Raw genomic sequence first — 6,863 nt, 5'->3', positions numbered from 1 at the left:
CACTGTTTACGTTCATCATTAAAATTTTATTTTTATTTTCTCATTCGCCTACATGCGTTCGGAAAGTTATTTAAGCTAAATTAGAAAAAATAATAATTTTCGCCCTTTTCTGACGACCTTTAAAAGTTGTTCACTAAACAATATTAAAAAATGATTCTTCTTAATTTCAATTGTTTGTACAGTTTGTATAAATACGAATGAAAGGTGATGTTTTATAATCTTAAAAATAATTTGCTGTTTCTATTGCACACTATTAATTATATAATTACTATAACTATATTTTGGAAACGACGCTTTTAAAACAGCAAACACGCTCTTGCAGTGTGTTCATAAAAGTAACACACTGTACAGCCATAATACAATATTAAAAAAGAGACGAGACTTTTAATACGATAAAATGTACGTTACACAATTACACAAGTTGAATATATCACAGATCCTGTATATTATTTAACACTTACAATTTACATTTACAGCAAAGCACAGTTTGTATATTGCGGCCAACTAACCTATACTATTTTAATATTTATAAATAATAATAATAATCAAATTAATAACATAAAATTTGTATAGGGCTCGCTCATATTCAAATTTAAAGAGCAACAATCTTTTAGTCTGAGAGTAATTTCCAGCCATCTAGTTCCTGACAAATACACCCCTAAGTTACAATAATTGGCAGACTCCGGAGGGAAAAAATTGATATGTTGTAGAACTGATTTTTCTAAGACAGAAAAAAAAGTTGTTTGACGAAAAACTGGTTAACGGTGAACGTAATACAGGTTATTTGAATATTTAAAAGCTGGGGTGGGGGTGAAAGTGGCGTAACAGCACATTTTTACACATTTTCCCCCAGTTTTTAAATATTCAAAAATCTGTATCTCATTCACCGTTGCTAAGTTTTTGATCAAATTACTTTTTTTCTGTCTTAGAAAAATCAGTTCTACAACATATCAATGTGTTTTTTCTTCCGGAGCCTGACTTTAAAAGAATTAGGAATATCAAAGTAACCCAAACAAGTAACATACAAATACAGACAAAACACAGAACACAGGTACAACAGAAACACACAGACAGAACAGAGCAATTAAAAACATAGCTAGACAATACAGAACAGAAAAAACACATAAAAATACATACAGAACACAGAACAAAGGTAAGAAAAAAAAGAAAGCACACAAACAAGACGAAAAATCAAAAACAAAGAAAAAGACAAATAAAGGAATTAACCCACCCAGAAAATAAGCCACTTGGTATGGATTAAAGATTGCGATAAGCTGGTTTTGAATGAACTAAGGCTCTGGCGAAAAATATCGACTGACGTAAAATTGTGAGAAAGGTTATTTAAAAAATTGGCAAGACGATGAATAAATCCACTTTTTATTGCAATTGACTCTGTTAAAGGGAACCAAAAATAGGTCATTACGAAGGCCAGAGCCAGGTCTATTAATCTTAAGAGGGAATAAAGAACATAAAATATAGTACCAAAAATACAATTAACACATTTAAAAAGAAAATCCATATCAAAAATATTTCTCTAAGTGAGGGAAGTGCGTATGAAACAGTATCGTCATTTTTTAAATTGTGATTTAAAAAATATGAAAATTTAGACTGGACTCTCTCAATCTGATGGGCTTGTAAGAACGAAATAGAATTACAGTATAAATAACACTAGAATAATAAAAAAAAAAGGTCTAACTAAAGAAATGTAAAGATGCAATATACAGCTGTGGGTCAATTATGCATGGTCATGTATTATACTATGTTATCTAAGATTATTTAGTGGACATTTTAAATACTCAGTACGTCCCCAATTACTGGCCAGTAAAATAAATGTTTAAAAAATGTTTCGTGTGGGAATCGGACCCACGACCTCCAGTTTATCTAGCCAGATAACAACCACTAAACATTCTAAGTTTGCCTCAAGAAATATAGGTGTGAGGAGTGTTGTGTTATCGTACCAAATACCGTACTCGCGCGAATAAGCGCCCGGGCGCTTAAAATATTTTTTTGCACCTTCTGAGGGGCGCTTATTCAAACGGGGCGCTTATGAAGACAGAGTGGAAATTGAGGGGGCGCTTATGGAAATAGATGAAAATCGATTGGTTCTTATGGAAAATTTTTAAATTCAAGAGTCACTTTTTGAATGAAAAAAGATTATATAAGGACATCACGAATGGTGGTTAGAAAAGATAATCGTCCAGAGAAAATGGCTCATTACAAGAATGCGTGAATATTTACATAACAGCAAAATAGTAGATGCTAGTGGTTAGCTTGTTGGCCATCGGTCGATTGAGATTAGCAGGATGGCAGGGTCATTGTATTTTTTCTTGAAAACTAGATGAGAATGTGCTAAAGTGTCGGAGAAAGAGGGGTAGGACTAGGCATAGACAAATATGTAAAAAGAGTAAAGTTGGAAATATACTGTCTGTCCAGGGATCGGAGCTCTCATCTGTCCAAGAGAAATATCCTCATTTTGATATTGACGAAGAAGAATGTGTTTCCACTCTACAGCTCAAATCAGGCCAACAACCACAGTCCCAGGATTGATTGGATTATTGACTTGCTAAAAAGAAAATCGCTTATTCAAACGGGGCGCTTAAGGAAATTTTCACGTTCACGAAGGGCGGTTATTCGAGAGGGGCGCTTAATTTGAATGCGAAAACAAACATGTGTCATAGATTTAAGATATAGAGCGTGGAGGGGAATATAAATGACCAAAAGCAGCCAGGTTTTTGGAAGTGACTAATTGAATTTTTATTATATTCAACATTCGATCAATGAAGTAGTACCGCAGGATGGTAAAAAAATTGATCGCCAAAACGCCTCAGAGGCTATTTTCGGGCGTCTAGAGCACAACAATTTCGCGTGGGCATGCCACCGGACCACCGGTAGGACAGGGTAGTGTTATCTCGATCGTCCCAACTTTCGTCCCCCTCACTTTTTGGACATCTCTGTTACTATAGAACCAAATATGAAACAAAAATCACTATGTATAACTTGCTAGATAAAGTAGATTGCAATAAATATTTGTTCAATTGATTGTAGGTCTAAAATAAGGTTGAAGTGAACATTGAACAACAGCGCCTTTCCAATCACCGTCACCTAGCTGTTTTTGTAAATAGGCAAAGCTTTACCTTTCTTATTTTTTGCAAGAAATAAAGTGGAGACAGCATCCAATTGTCCGTATTCAAACAGTATTCAATCGATTTTATCTCTGTAGTTGTAACTGACTGATGATGATATATAACATCCATTCAAGTGAGGGACTATCATATGACTTTCATCAGCCCTGGTCGGGGCCCGATGTTGTAGGCCAGGAGCTTGGCCATCAGCATTGAAACAAACAATTATGACAACATTTGGGGGTGCGTTGCCATTCTCACAATAAACCACCCGAGACGTTTTTAAATTAACCAAGCCCGTACGTGGGATTTCTATTGGGTGGGTGCGAATTTGTGGAGAGTGGACCAAACAGTCTGGTGGGTGGGGGGAGGGGGCGCGGATTCTTACTGCGGTTAATTGGGTGGTGGAGCCCCCTCGCGCTCAGGCATTTTTGGTAATTTGATGTCTGATTCTGAAGATGTAGTATCAACAGTATTAAACGAGTTTTCATTGACAGACTCAGGAAACGAGGGGAGGGTTAGGGAGGCATTTTCACATGGAGGGTTCATACCACCTCAGCTCCACCATGGTTGGGCTGAGGCAAGAAAATTTATAATAATGGTAGGCCTACCCCTAGATTGCCGGAAATGGCACTCTTAGACTAAGATTCGCAAATATATCGAGATCGAATAAAATAAATCCCTACATTGGGCATACACTACAGCCTAGATGTGTACCACGTGGTGTATCGGTTTTTTCACTGCATGTGTCAACATACGATTAAAATTTAAATGACTAGGCCTACACAAAATTATAGCATAATGTTAATAAAACAAAAACGGAAATAATGTAGGCCTGATAGCGGATGAAAACAAGCATAATATTATTGGGCATTGAAAATACTAAATTTACCATAAAGGTATGATAAATAAATGGAATTAATGCAAATTGCGAATACGAACGAAGCCCTTTACGTCATGGATGAGATGGGTAGACGTAAAAAATTTATCAAATCGAGAATGTACCGTATAAAATAGTCTATACTGATCTGATTGTTGGGAACAGCGTAGGGAAAACGATTAATCCAAAATAGAGGATGCTATGGAAGGACTAGCTGTCGATAACACCTCAGCCCCACCGTGTTTGGGGCTGAGGTAAGAAAAATTATGATTATGACACCTCTAGATGGCCGGGAATGGCACTCCCAGACTTAAACGAGAAAGAAGGTAATTTAATGAAACCTAGAACGAAGATGAGTTTGTACGTGGTGAGTGATTGACAGCCGGCGGGGGAAAACACTTAAATTCTTCAAAAAGTAGTAAATACGGTACTGTACAGTTAAAAGTCCTTGCTTTTACCATGGAGGTATACGAATTAGAGGAAGTCCTAATTGTAAACTGCTCTGATTGGTCAATGAGTTTTGGTAGAGATTTCTGGAACGTGCGAGTGTGTCTTGAATTTTCCACCCCTGTAATTTGGAGGCGGTCGCACCACCACACCCCCACCCCCGCGTACGGCCCGTATTTGAATAAATACGGTATGACATCCAGATATATGTAATTGGGCTGTGTACCAGCTTTGTGTGATTTAAGTTGGTTTTGGTCTCAATAATTTTCAAGAGGGATAGGAGGAGTTAAATAGCTATTTCACGTCGTAATTATACGCTAACAAAAGATAACAATTACTGACTGACACTCATAGGTTTACTGATAAACTTTAACATGAAAACATTAGCATCGCTTAAAAGATTGCTATAAAATATTGTAGGACGATCCTCTCCTTTACTGACAATGTCCACACATTTTTCTTTTGCTGCTGTTTTAATATTGTTTCAGATCGTTAAAAATGCCAGTGTCCAGCTTCTGAAATTCGGCGCCAAACGTTCGGTCGAAATTATCATACGACTTGATGTCTCCACTATATGCCAAGATCGATTTTTTTCTTTTACAGTATCGATTAATTCTTGCCTTTCTACGAGAAATTAAAGATCAAACTGTTGTCACTATCTCATCATACATTGAAGGAGGATCTTAGTAAAGTACCAATATGTGAATATTGTGACCAGTTAGAGAGCTTGACTCGTTGTAAACAATCGACGTTTTAAAATGTATTATTATTGTATGACGCAATTTAATTCAATCGCTTCATCAACCAACAAGAGTATTATACGCCACAACACACAATAAATTAATATTTACAAGAAGTAATTATTAGCTTGCTATAATATGGCCTACAAAAAGATGAATGGTTTTAAAGCCAGAAGGAGAGGATGTGGGATGTAAAACCGTAGTAAAAAGAGCACTCAAGTTTGACTGCAGGATTTTTTTTTCACCATAGGGTAAATGGTGTATTGGACGAGGCCATAGGCCGCATGATACTCTCAGAAGCTTAGGCAATTTAGGATTTAATCGATTTTAGGGTCTTACTATTATTTTTCGCCGTTTGCCTATTTCAAACACCAAATAAAAGTTAGTACGTACATTTTCATTGAGAGATCCTTATAGACAAGTTTAATTAATATAACGTGGCGTATAAAATATATTCCGACTCCGACCCCCGACGGGGAGCTGAGGTCCCCGACAGGGGGTCCGATTTCCCCGACGAGGGGTCAGATTTCCCCGACGAAAGCAAAGTGGGCGTGGTCGAGCTTCGATTAAAAGGTTTCGAAAGTGGTCCAGGGGGCGAAGCCCCCAGAAAATTTTAACAATTTAGGGATTTCAGAGGCTTAGGCCTATTTAATAATTTTTTCTACTAATAGGCCCTATGTAGAAAATACATATATATTTTTTTCTCCCCGACGAATTGTGCTCGTCAGAAGTAACACACGCGTAAATATTTTACGTTTGTCGTAACTTTACTTTAGACAGGAAGGCCGTCTGAACATAACTACGGTTAAAACGTTCTTTGTTTTAAATACCAAGGCATTGGGTGTTTGGTTCAACGACTGGGTAATAATGCAAAGAGCATATAGGCCTTCTTGGCATGATGCGCACAGTAAAATATTATTATTAGGCTCTTACGGTACCTCTCTTTCCTGTGTCGTCGGACAACGAATACAAGATTCAAGATACAGATACATGATACTTCCTTTATTGTCTAAAAAATGGAAATAACAAAGCTCATGACTGCCAGTACAATACAATATTAAATTAGGCCTATCTTAAATACTATAAATATATATAATCTCGTATACCAGCTGGGTAGTACTAGTGTGCGCATTCACCGTGCTTCATTCTATACTCCTAATAATAACCAGGGAACAGTGAAATTACACGGTGCATAGTTATAATATATCGGCACCAAGAATCGCGAATGGTTTGTTTCCTCCAGTTGTAGTCAGAAACACCTTTGCAAGCCTTTCGTGGTAGAATGAGTCAAGCGTCTGCACACACGAACAAATTGCTTTCCCCGCCCTACCCAGCACCCTTTCAGTTCTGTCATTATCCCCATACAGATTGACCGCAGTTTCCTTAAACAAGAGCCTAGTGTTTATAACCTTTTTACTATTGATCAACATGGTCCCCACATTTAAGCTTATTATTGTAGAACACCACTCCTAGATACTTACGGTATATTAACAATATAAACTCATTTCCTTTAATAGATACAATATCAGTCAAAAGATAATGTTATTGACACTCAGACCATGTCAAATAAATTTGATTGACATAAACAAGGTCGTGGTACTCGTAAAACGTCCGGCGATCAACCCAACAAAATATTTTGGCAACACATGTTGGCCGTGACCCATTTCTTATACA

Source organism: Anneissia japonica, unplaced genomic scaffold, assembly GCF_011630105.1.
Source record: "Anneissia japonica isolate Jap-2015-1 unplaced genomic scaffold, ASM1163010v1 scaffold967_len435762_cov181, whole genome shotgun sequence".
NCBI classification, from domain to species: domain Eukaryota; kingdom Metazoa; phylum Echinodermata; class Crinoidea; order Comatulida; family Comatulidae; genus Anneissia; species Anneissia japonica.
Note: the sequence above shows the minus strand (reverse complement) of the source record.